The sequence below is a fragment of the Mustela erminea genome, chromosome 19 (genome assembly GCF_009829155.1).
Source record: "Mustela erminea isolate mMusErm1 chromosome 19, mMusErm1.Pri, whole genome shotgun sequence".
Taxonomy (NCBI): Eukaryota; Metazoa; Chordata; class Mammalia; order Carnivora; family Mustelidae; genus Mustela; species Mustela erminea.
The window spans coordinates 54,248,144-54,260,992 of NC_045632.1; the positions used below are offsets into that span (position 1 = coordinate 54,248,144).

At 57.9% G+C, this 12,849-nt stretch overlaps 1 protein-coding gene across 2 annotated transcripts in view; it reads left to right on the plus strand.

Annotated features, from left to right (window-relative positions):
• CMIP (c-Maf inducing protein) overlaps positions 1–12,849 on the plus strand; it is a 224,486-nt gene that overhangs the window by 95,824 nt on the left and 115,813 nt on the right. The gene's annotated exons all lie outside the window — the stretch shown is intronic.

Below are 12,849 nucleotides of genomic sequence, written 5' to 3' on the forward strand. Positions count from 1 at the left end.
AAATCTGTCTTGGAGGTCTTTCCGTTGTCTTGGGTATATACCCAGAGTGGGCTGGCTGGATCATATGGTGGTTCTACTTTTGATTTTTTGAGGGATCTCCATACTGTTTCCCATAGCGGCTGCGCCGTTTGACATTCCCATCCGCCGCGGGTGGAGGCCAGGCCTGCTTCTCAGCGCCGCACGACGCCCAGGACGGCCCGGAGCCCGAAGAAGGATCCGGCCCCACGGGCCGGCGGGGCCGCGCACAGGAACCCCTGGTGTGAGTGACCAAGAGGCAGAGGGAGACACAGAACGCGCTTGCAGAAGTGGGGGTGGGCCCATGCGGGCACGCTGCCACGGAGAGTGTGACGAGCGTGTCCCAGAAGGAGAAGCGCGAGGACCAGGGCAGCAGTCCGTATCTAGTGCGCGTCTCAGTTCAGCAGTCCGTATCTAGTGGGCATCTCTGTACGCAGACACCGCAGGAAGGGCTCGTTGGCGCCATCTCATTTAAACCCACCAACCATGAGGGTGGCCGAGAGGGTGTGGAAGGTGGGCCACACACAGTAGGGCCTCAGGAAGCCGAGCTCACCCTCCTCGCGCACTGCGGGCTCGCGGCCTGCAGCCGGTGACTCTGCTCCCCTCCAGTGTCTGCTCGCCCCCGTACCCTGTCCTTGAACACTGGTGGTCAGGCCGGCGGGGGGACAGGGGCACAGGCAGCCAGCTCTTCCTGGTGGCACCTGTGTGCCCGCGGCTGTGAGTGATGGGGTGCGGTTGCCCAGCAACCAGGCCTGTGCGTCCTGTCTACTGCCTGGCCGCCGCCAGACCTCCTTCTCTGTGGGGTTTCCAGCTTCGAGGCACCGGGGGGTGCATGCCGAGCAGAGGAGAGGGTGTTATCGCTTTGTTGTTTTGTAGTCAAAGAGAGCAGCGGGCCCGGCCCCGATTATAACCAGTGGTTTGGGAGAAGAATATGATAACAGCTTATTACTACAGTAGCAACAGTGGTTGTTCGTTGAGCGCCTGCTGTGTACCTGGTATCTTGCTCATGGTTCTTTTGTTCATCCTCATTGAGGACCTGCTGTATATGCCTGCCCAGGGCTCTTCCAGGCACAGGAGATACAACAGTGAGCACAATAGGCAAAGCCTTTGTTTTCATGATTCCTGCATCTGGCAAAGAAAGGGGAATGAATAAGTGAACAAATACATAATATTTTAGGTAGCCACAGGCGTTCTGAAGAAACACGGCAGGGGAAGGTGGTCCACAGGGGACCCAGAATGTCATTTCCTGGAATCAGGGGGAGTATTGGAATAGAGCCTTGAATTAGGGGAACCAACCATGAAAATATTTAGGGGAAGTGTGCGTGTGTGTATGTTGGGTGGGTGGGTAGAGTACGTGCAAAGGCCATGTGGCAGGAGCAGGGTTGGCAGATTTCAGCAACTGCAGGGAAGCCAGTGGCTTGGAACAGAGTGTAGGAGGAGGATGACCGGCGCTAAGGCCAGAAGCGTGGAGCTGGGCAGCTCACAGAGTCGTACAGGCAATTGCCAGGGCTTTGGGTTTTCTTCTGAGTGAGAAGAGAGTCATTGGAGGGTTTGAGCAGAGGAGGGACACGATCCGACTCAGCTGCTAGATGGAGAATTGTCCAAAATTCTAATCCAGTAGTCATTAGCCAAGTGTGTGGCCATTTGAATTTAAATGAATCGAAAAGAAAGAAAGTTGAAAATGGAGTTCCTCAGTCGTGGCTGCCACATTTCAGGCCCTCCCCAGCCCATGCAACTAGCAAACATTTCGAGCCTCACAGAAAGTTCTTTGGGGCAGTGCTATCTAAGGGAGGTGAGCGTGCGCACTGGGGACCTTCCAGGACTGCCGAAGTAGTCCAGGCAAAAGGAGAGGCTGATCGGTGGCCCCTTGGCAGCCCTGGGAGCAGTGGTGACAGGTGGTGGGACTCGGCACTAGCCTGGAGGGGAAGAGGGCTTGCTCACGGGTTGGGTATGAAAGTGCATTGTGGGAAAGCCAAGGGCCACTGGAGAGGCCACTGCGGCCCAAGGGTAGTTATAACTCACCTGATTGAGTGATGTGCGCCCAGCACAGCCCGAGTGCCATACGTGGGCCTCCTGGAACCCTCATGCTGGCCCCATCTTCCACAAAAGCCAGGTGGCTCCACGGAGGGGCGTGACTTGCAGGGCTCACCCCGCTCAGGGTTCAGGCACCAGGATTCAAACCCTGGTCTTCTCAACTCTGATGCTGTTCCCAGGGAATGCCTCACTGGTGCTTCTCTCGTCCCAGCAGCGACCCATGAGGTCCGACCTGTGGTGTTGGCCGTGCTGCCCAGGCAGTTGGCCCTGGGTCTCTGGGGCCAGGGCAGCGCTCTCAGGGCTGGGGCCCGTGAGAGTGGGTCACACAGCCAAGCAAGGCTGCTGGGATGTCTGGCCCTTCCTCACCAGCAATGCCCACCCCCGTCGTGGGCGGGTTAGCTCCACTGGGCTTCTGAGCGCCCTGAGTGGCTCACTCATCGGTCCAGGGCTGATGCTGCTGGTGTGGAGGGCTCCGGGTTCGTATCTCTCAACAGTTCTGTGTGGGAGGTGGGCATTTCCCCCATTTTCCAGATGTGGAAACAGGCTCAGAGAGGTACAGTCACTCGCTTGAAGTCACACAGCTACGATGTAGTAGAGGTGGAATTTGAACTTCGGGTTCTCCAAATCCAAAGCCCTTGGTCTGGGATCCACCCGCCTCGGACTGAAGCAGGGTGAGTAGGGCCTCTTGTGGAGGGCTGTGCAGTCTCAGCTTCAGGCCTTGTCCTGCCTGTGGGGTGAGTGGGCTGGAGTCACATGTGGCCTGGCAAGACCCTGACCCACCCGGAGGAAAGGGCAGCTCTCTCTTTGCTCAGAGACTCCCCCAGCTCACCAGGCCATGACCTGCATTGTCTAAGCAGGGGTCATTTTCCACTTCCCATAGCCTGGCTGGCAGCGGGGATGGCGGACACAAAGAAATAGCGAGAACATAGCAAAGCCCGGTGGACTGCCTGGAATAGGCGTCTTGGCTCAGTGGTTCCAAGCTTGTGTCTGGGAGCCCACAGTCCTGAGTTCAGGCCCCAGCCCTGCTTCTTTCGCTTTAGTGACTCACGCAGCTTGTGAATTTCTGCAGGCTCTAGTCTGCTTTCTGTCGTCAAGATGAGAATGTCAGTACTAATGACGTCCTCCATCTGGGAGGGCCGCCCTTTTCTGTTCACAGTGGGGCCCGCAGGCTGGAAGCATCGGCCTCGCCTGCAGGTGGGTTAGACAGGCAGGCTCTCAGCCCCTGCCCCTGCCTCCTACGTGGCCATCGGGATTTTCGCCAAGCACTCCAGGCTGTCCGTCTACACTTGAAACATAGGAGGCTGTGGTGTGGACGGAACGAGGTGATTCAGGCACTGCTGAGCACGAGCCGTACGCCGTAGGCCTGTTCTGTCTCCTCATTAGCGGTGTCGGCTGGAGCCGCTGCCCGTCCTGCTCTCTGAGCTCTTCTCATTATAGCACCTGATGGTGCGGAGATGAGGTGCCCTGGAAAACAGATCAATACCTAGAAAAGCTTCTGCCTTTGGCCCTGCTCCTGCAGCGAGTGAGTCAGTGCCTTCTGACCCTTTACTGCTCCTTGAAGGGCCAGACTTTCATTGCAGACCACGAGCTGGAGACCTGTGCTGCTGCTTGGTGCACAGAGCAGAGCCTGGTGTCGTGCGGCCAGCAGAGGTACAGAACGCAGCGGGGGGCCTGCGGGCCAGCCCCGGAGCCGGCCTTCCTCCCCTGACAGATGGATGCGTGGTCCGAAGGAGCCCTGGGCTGGGTGGGCTAAATAAGTCTCCTGGGGGAGGAGAGAATGCAGTGCTCCCACAGGCAAGGGTGCTGGGCAGCCCAGGAGGGACCGCGAGTAAAGATATGTTTGCACTGGCCTTATCGGCCTTGTCCTCGGCACCCCCCATTAAGTCGCCTTCCTTGGGAGAACTTTCCGAAGACATGTCCACGAAGACCTTCTGAGATTCCATTTAAAAGCGTGCATGTGTATTTTGGGTGTGTGTGTTACACATGCACTGCTCTCGGAGCAGAAGTAAAACCACAGCGCTGTTAGAGAGAGATCTCATCTCCGTGCACCGAGGTTCTGAGCCCCTTGCCAGCACCCCCCAGGGGCTGACGGGGGCCGTGGATGGCAAAGATGAGAAGGAGCAAGCTCTCTGAAACCTGCCGCCCTTGAACTCTGGCGCACGCAGGCAGCGTGGGCGTCTGTCCTAGGAGCGCGGTTCCTGGGTGCGGCGGTAGTGGGTTGGGCTGCTGTGTGGTTTGAACAAGCAAAGCCGGGTGATTCTGATGCTGGTGGCCCTGCAGATCACACTTTGAGGAATTGGGCACTGGGGAATGTCTCAGCAAGTCAGGCCACGCAGTAGGTGCTCAATGAATATTTGATGGCCGAGGCATATTATGTAGGCGTGAGTGAAACACGCGAGAGCTAATGGATGATATACGCAGAAGGAGCGGGCAGAGGACAGAACGCTGAAGGACAGCGTCTGAGAAGCAGGGAGTGGTGTGTGCTGCGGTGCGTGGACACAGGTCGAGGTTCGAGCACAGCAGGGCTGGGGCCTCCAGAGTGGGTGAAATGGCGAGCAGAGCTCTGGGGTGCCCGGTGAAGTCCTGAATGTTCCAGGAGGGAGCTCAGGACGTTCTCGTTGAGGACCGGCTCAGTTCAGGGAGTGAGGCAGGAAGGGGACCGTTACCACGGAATCTATAGAAAGTCTGTACTGGGACCAACGTCAGGGCAGTACCATGAATTTTAACCCACAGTCTGGGTCCCATGTGGGTGTGGAGAGGTGGCCTGGACTCTATGGCCGACCTTCCAAAGGGAAGTTTGTCCTTTGGGGTGCCACTGGGCTTACTCAGAGGAGACGAGCCTTTCTGCCCAGCCTTTACTGTGTACACTCCTGCACTTCCTTCAACACCCACCGAAGTGTGCTGCCTCCAGATAAGCTTCCCAGTTCTAGTGCGGATCATGGCAGCCCAACTCGGGGAGCTGTGGGGAGGTGACTGGGGCAGGGACTGGGAGCCCGGGGCCCCTTCACCTCCATTTCTGTCTGCCATTCTGCCTCCTCGTAATGCGGCTGCCCACGGGAAAAGAAGGAAGACTCTGCTCTTTCTCACCGTTCTCTCCAGGTTTCTAAGAAAAGCCCCCCGTCTGGCCAGGCTTAAGGTACATGCTGACCTCTGGTCTAGTCGCCGTGGCTACCAGCCTCGGTTCTAGCCATACCTGCGCAACTTCCTATGATAACCATGGTGACCCCACCACCGGTCGCCAGTCAGGTCAGGGACATCTGTGGGGAAAATCGAGAGCTTTCACAAGGGGAGGGAGTGACAGCGACCGTAGTGCGTGGCCTGTGCCCCACGCCCAGGACGAGCTCACTTGCCTCCTGGCCTCTGATTCGTGCTCTCAGCGGGAAGGTGGCTTTCGGCACATGTGTCTCTGCCGTTGTGTTTCTCTCCCTTGGAGGCTGTGAGCTCCGACAGGACATTCTGGCCTTGCCCGTCGTTGCCAGCCCTCTGCTGGGGCTGCAGTGCAGTGAGTGGGTCCGGGTGTCCCATTCGCCCCCTCGTCTGGGCTGTAGGACGGGGACAGAGCATGTCCCTTTTCGGACACTCTCCAGTGAGCAGGAGGGCCACCAGAGAGGCGGAGAAATAGTTGGTCCTTTGAGGCTAAAGTCGGGTGGTGGGGGACCGTTGACTGTCATTTGTTTAGACAAGCGAGGCTTCTGCCACTCCGTCTCGGGCACTCTGGGGGAGACAAAGGCGCTTCTGATGGGAGGCTGCCCTCTCCCCAAGAAGGAGGGCGCGCCGGGGCGGCTGGGTGCGCTTGCTTCCAGATGAAATTATGTGCTTGGGGTTTGAGTGGACTTAGGCCTCATTCATGCATGTCTGTTTGCGCAGCCTGCCAGGCCCCTGTACCTGGTCTCCCTCCCTCCTGGGGACAGATCGGGGCCTTGCTGTTCTTGCAGGGAGTTAAGGAGCATTACCCTCCCCTGTGCTCTCTTTCCCTAGTAGCTACTGCTCAGGGCTCCCACCCCTGTGAGGCTGGGAGGAAGCAGCTGGAGCCACGCAGAGCTAGGTTTGAGTCCCCGTTCTGCTGCCCTTGAACTGTGTGACCCTGGGCATGTTACTTGACCTCTCTGTTTCCTCATCTATACGGTGAGGCTCATATTGCTTGCCTACCAGGTCTTGTCAAGGCTCTGATGCATTCATTCCAGTTTCTCCTAGGATCCAACAATCCTGCTGTCAGTTCTCTTCCCAAGAGAACTGAGTGCTCTGTCCATGACAAGACATGAACAAGAATGTTCAGAGCAGCCTTAGTTATTAGCATAAAATTGGGAATAACTCAAATGTCCATCAGTACTGGAACAGATATACAAACTGTAGCATGATCAGATGACGGAATACTATACAGCAGTGAACAAGGACAAATACAGACTTGTGTTGAGCAAGATAAACCAGTCGCAGATGAGTACATACTGCGTGATTCCATTTATACGAAGGTCAAGGGCAGATAAAACTGGCCTGTCTTGGGGCACCTGGGTGTCTCAGTCATTAAGCCTCTGCCTTTGGCTCAGATCATGATCCCAGGGTCTTGGGATTGAGCCCTGCATCGGGGCTGCTGAGCAGGGAGCCTGCTTCTCCCTCTCCCACTCCCCCTGCTTGTGCTCTCTCACTCTGTCTGTCTCTGTCAAATAAATAAATAAAAATCTTAAAAAACAAACAAAAACCCAAAACTGGCCTGCTGTGATAGAGCTTGCAAGAATGGTGACTTCAAGGGACACTGACCAGGAAGGAGCACCAGGGAGCCTTCTGGGTGTGGGATGATGGTCCCATGAATGTGTTCCTACCTGAGTGTCTTTAGGTTTGTGCCCGCCATCAGTGCAGGGGACTGTATGGAGGTGACATCTTGGACACTCTGCGCCCCGCGTACTCCCCCTCCCCTCGCCGAGGAAAGGATCCCGCAGCCATACCTGGTCTGTCAATGCTCACTGGGAGGATCGCCAAGGTGCACTCGCAGATCTCTGTTGCCCCGTGTGAGAACCCGCCGAGGAGCCACAGAGGCCACGGTGCTCTCATGGGACCTTGTTGTCCTCCAAGAGTGTCATGCCTGGCCTGGGGGCACGGACCTGTGTGGCGTCCACAGCAGGCATATTTGGGTCTCAAAAAAACCGTGGCCCTGGGAGCATTCCCTTACCTTAAGTCCTAGCCCTGTGGTTGGAAGAGGGACAGACTGGCTTGCCCCGGAGAGCCCTTCCCTGCTCCCCTGTGGGCCTCAGTTTCCATTCCGGGAAGTGTGAGGCAGCCAGAGGGACGTGTGCACATCACCCAGGAAACAGCCTGTGTGATGTGCAGCCCCTGGCCTGGCCCGCCTGTCGCCCCCGTGCCCCTTCTCCGCACACCCCATCATGTCAGAGTGTGTTTGTTTCATGGACTCGTGGCTCGCCTGTCAGCTCCGCAAAGGCAGGGAGTTGAGTCTCTTGTTCACGGCTGTATCCGGAGCCCTTGGTGCGTAGCCGGCACTGAATAAATAGTTGTCAGCCTTGTGCTGACTTGGTGGTGGCTGTTAGAAGGTCCTCCTTGTATGTTTGTGCCCGAGGCTTTCTCTGGGGTGGAATTGAGGCCAGAGAACTTGAGTGTCCTCACCCAGGGACGATGCCGGAGCTGTCTGCTGAGTTGTTCAGTGTCTGCTTCATTTTAAGGCTGGAAGTCACTGAGAGAGGAAAGGCCCATTTTGCAGATGTGGAAACGGAGGCCCAGAGACGTGCCAGGGACTTCCCCTCCAGGGCAGCTTTGATGGTGAAGGGGGGCGGGGGAGCCTCTGCACTTGCCCTTGGCATTGACCATGGACTGTGGCACGGTCCGTTTCCCTCTGACTTCTAGCTAGTTCTCCCCAGCGCTCTGGCCACATGCCAACCCTCTGCCCACCCCCCCCGGAATTGGGGACTGTGTCCCCGTCCTCAGATGAGGGGCTGCTCGGTGAAAACCGTGCGGTCTGTGGGCCGCACGTCTCCCAAGGTGAGGGCACCAGGCCTCGGGAGTGAGTCCCTCTCTGTCCGTGCCAGGCAGGAGCTCCAGGGGACAGGGGAGTGACCCCACAGAGTGCAGGCCCGGTGGGAGGAGGCCCAGGCACGGCCCCCGGCTTGTGAGGCGAGAAGGGAGGGGAGTGGAAGCTTTGACATTAGTGGGGACCAACCTCACAGACCCACAAGAGCCCTGGACCTTGGCTCTTTGTGTTCGAGAAGCCACAAAGGAAAGGAGAACTGGATTTGGCTACATAAAAAAAGTGACCCTTGAGTGTGGAAAAGCAGACCGGTCAGCCTTCCCATAAACCAACCCGAAAGGCAAGTGATGAGTTGGGGAAAGGCAGGGGCAGCGTATCTGACAAAGAGTTAAATCACCTCAATACGTAAAAGGTGCACATGAATCAGTAAGAAAACGCCTGCTGGGGGGGGTGGGGTATGCAGAGCATGAAAAGCGAAGTGCCGCGAGTGGCCGCGAGTGGCCGGTAACTCAGAAAACACCAGCCTCTCAGCGAGCAGAGACACGTGCGCTAAAAAGAAACTATGATGCAATTTCTCGCCTGGAAAGCTGGCAAAGATTTAAATATGAGAAATGCATTTTCCAAGGAACAGGGGTGCCGCAGCACTTCCGTGGGCCTCTCCCTCGTGGGTCTGTAACCCTCTCCCCACCCCCCGAGTTGGTTGCTCTTCGGATGACCTTGTCCTGTTACCTCGTGTCCATAGAGAAGGTTAGTAGCTGCCGCTCGTGAGCGCCTACTGTGTACCAGGCTTCCTGGTCACGTCCTCACGGCCCGGACAGCCTGCCTGTGTGGGGTGGCTCGGTGCTCCATTCTGCAGGTCAGAAAGCCGAGGCTCAGAATGGCGGAGGGACTCCGGTGCCGTCTCCCGTTGGCTGGTGGGACCCGAAGGTGAATCCAGAGATAACGAGCCCCTGAGGCCGCGCCCTCCTTTCTGCTTCCCTCCTGGCCACCATGTGGGCCCTGGCTGTCTCGGAGCAAGAGCGCGTTGACTGGGGCCCAGACGGTCCCCACATCTCTGGTCTTCACTTGGACTTTCCAGAAGCCGGGTCTGCGGGAGCCGGTGAGACCGGATCTGGCCTGCCCAGGAGGCCGGTGGTTACAGAGGTGCCTCCCTGTTGGCCCGGGTGCCGCCCCGTGCTTTTGCTTCTTGGCACAAACGATCCCGTAAGGACCTGAGCCCTCCGTGTGGGAGTGGGGGTCCCTCCTGAGATGCAGACATGCACCCCATGGTGCACGTGCTCAGGGAGAGCAGTGTGGCCTGGAGAACGAGCAGGAGGACTCGGCCGGCCTGGGTTTGAGTCGGTGGCGTGCTGGTGCTTCCTGGGGAGTGGTGGGTTTTCGGGGAGGTGGGGGGAGCCTTCATCTGTAGAGCATCCCCCACGGTTAAATACGTCCACTGCGGCCGGAGCAAGACCAGGAAGAGTCCCATCCGTCACACGCGGCCACCGCGTCCCGCTGGCCGAGACTCGGTCTCCCCGCCCGTGGGTGTGATAACCCGCCTGATGGGGTTCCGGGGAGGACTGGGGGGAATCCGTGTCCTGCTCGGGGAGGCACCTGCGCGTTGTCGCTGCTCTCCACGCCTTTGCTACCACGTGCGCACAGCTGTTCCTTCACGCGGTCCTTCGGTCCGTCACCATTGCCTTCCTAAGGACCTACTGTGCTCCTGCGCCGGAATCTTCCTTTGCCCACACCTGCCTTGGAGAGTCACTGACGGGGAGCCCGAGCAGGTGCACTCGGCCCCGCCCTCGTTTGCTGTGATTTGAGCCCAGGGCAGCCACGTTTTCCTGCTTGTCGGGAGCTTCTGCTTGTGTGGCCGCCCGACTGTGAGGCTGATGAGGGTCGAGAGGGCCCAGGCTCGGCCCCCAGGTGTGCAACCGGCTGCGTGTGTCCTGCCTCCTGAGCCTTGCACCCCGTGTCGTCCGTGCAGAGGACATGACCTGGCCCTTGAGGGGTGACTGTCGTTGGGGCAGGTGCGGTGGGAGCCTGGGCATGAACCCGACTCTGCCGGCTCCTGGTGATGCCTTGCTCTGAGCCTCAGCGTTCTCATCTGTAAAACACTCTTTACTGAAGGGTGGGAGCTTGGTTTTGAGGTGGCTGAGGCCAAAAGGCCCTTCCCCGTGGCGTGTTTTCAGTGAGTGAAGCACACTGTTGCGTCAGGCCTGGCTTGGCCGGGCAACACCCCCCACCCCCGCAGGCAGGGGGCTTCGAGAGTCTCCAGGTCCAGCTCTGTCTTCCTTTAGGCTCCAGCAGGGCCTGGGGAGGGGGATGGGGAGGGCTGAGGGAAGGGGCTTTCCATGGTGAAAACACCTGTTTTAAGAAGACATCCGCTCTCCGTTTCTGGAGGACCCTGCTTCCCAGTCCCCTTGCCAGGCCATATTCAGGTCACGGAGCCCACCCCCCCACCCCAGCCCCCATGACCACATTTCCTGAGCCCTGCCGGGTGCCAGGCCCTTCAGAGGTGTGCTTTCCAGTCCCTGTGACCCCGTGCAGCAGGGTCCTATAATTCTGTCCGGTGGGTGCGAAGCTGAGGTCAGACGCTGATGTCATTCACCTGCTCACGGGAGTTGGTCGAACTCAACTGGGCACCCTGATTTGCCTCCCTCCAGAGGCTGAGCTCCCCGCCCCCCACCAGGTAACAACCTTGGAGCCATTTGGTTTGGTAGACAGGGAGGAATAGTGTTAGCCTTCCCATAATGGCTTGCTTCCAAGGAGCACAGTATGGACAAGGGAGATTTTGAAAGGAATAACCTGATCGTGGAGAAACCTACTCGACATCTCTTGGCCTGAGGGTCTCGGGCGTCAGCAGCAGTGACAGGTCATACGAGGGCAGGCGCCCTGGCTATGATATAAGGAGAAAGGCACCGCACTTCTGGGGCCTTCTCAAACCCACAGGCCCCATCTAATTCGGAGAAAATCCTCAGTCCAATGCCCGTTCAGGGACATTCCGAAAATCACCTGATCAGCACTGCTCAAAACTGCCCAGGCCGTCGAGAACAAGAAGTCTAAGAAACTGTCACAGCCCAGAGGAGCCCGAGGTGACAGGAGGCCTCCGTGTAGCGAGCGGGGTGTCCTGGATGGGGTCCTGGGACCCAACAGGAACGTGCAGTAAAAACTGGAAATCAGAAGAAAGCGTGAACTGAGGTTACAGTAATGCAAGGGTGTCATTTCCTTAGTTGTTACCAGACCCACCGCACTAGCATTAAAAAGGGGAAGCAGCATTTTGTGCACGCAGGAACTCTCTGTGCGCTGTTTCCCATTTTTCCATAAGCCTGAAATGTAAAAAATTTAGGGAAGGAAAAAAAAAAAGGTGTTCTAGGGAGGCATGGGCTCACATGGCTCCCTTTCTGGGGACCCACAGGGCAGAGCTTAGTGGGCTCCCGGTGTGGCTGGTGTGCGCCCCCTTCCTTGCCTTGGTTGGTCACACCCTGGCCTGACCGCTGAGTGGGCCCAGCGGCCCTGCCTCCCAAGTCAGGCGCCTCTCCCTCAATGTCCAGGAAGAATCCCAGCCAGCGTCCTCTTCCGCTAGCAGACCTGCACTTACCTGCCCTCCCCGCCCCAGGCTCTCTCCCCTGCCCTGGCCCCCTCTGCCTTCATCGTGCAGGAGGGAGGGTAATGGGAAGATGTCCAGCATTAGACCGTTGGTGGACTCGCTCCCCAGGAAGTCCTTGGCCCCGACCCTGGACAGCAGCCCAGGACACTTTGATGTAGTGTGCTGGCTGGTCCCTGGGCCAGTTCCCCTCCTTCCTCAACCAGGGCTTTTTTGCATGTTCTTCTCAAGGCTTCGAAGACCTTGAGCTCTCCATCTGAAGCTGGCCGATCTCCAGCATGGTGAACTCTGGCAACCGCCTCAGACTCAATTTCCCTTTCTGTCCATCAAATCAGCCTCCTCCTGGGCTGCGGGGTACCCCCTGCAGCCGCTCACAGCCGCACACAGCCCCTGTTAGCACTCTCTGTGGCCAGGAGAACCTGGGGAGGAGCCCTCCCATTCATTCAAAGGCTGATCCCAGTGGCGGGGTTCCGTCTTGGAAAGAGCCCCCTTTCTTCCTTGCCGATTTCATGGGGTGTGGTGGGGGTGGGGAGTGTTAGTTAAGTGAGTTCTTTTGAGTTCTCGCTGAGATTTATTCCGAGTCGTTTCTTGCTCTTCTTGGCCGTTCATAGTGACACCAAAGAGTAGGCAGCAGCTAGTGTTCTTTGAGCGTTTACTCTGTGCACACACTTTGATTTCTTTGTTCTCCCCACGACAGCCCTGGGAAGGAGTCTTCCTGCCCTTCTCTCCAGCTGAGCTGCTGCGGCGCCCGGAGCATGTGCTCAGGGCGCCAGCTCCCAGTGCTGGAGCTGGGCTCTCAGACTTGACTCAGTCCGATTTCACATCCAGGCTCCTTTCTTCACGGCCCCGGCTTGCCTGGTGGCTGGCGGCCCCCACAGTCGGAGGGCCCCAAGGTCCCCAGGGATGGTTGTGAAATCGACCTGATGCTTCTCATGGAAAGTGACATAGTCAAGGTCAGTGAGCAGCTCAGACTTCCCTGTTCTAGGACCAAATGGCCTTCTTTCTGGGAAACCCCTCAGTCCCAGGCCAACCAGCATTTTGGTCACCCTGCCCCTGTGCAAGTTTTGTGACATTTCAAGTGTTCTGTAGCCACTATAATCTGATGGCGGAGGTACAGAATATTTCTGTCATTACAGAAAGGTCAGCTGGATGGTGCTGGTCTAGAGGGTTGGCACGGCCGGGGCTGCCCAGCCGAGACTTGTCTCACTTCCCCATGCTTAGCGTCCTGCTGGAGGCTGTGGGA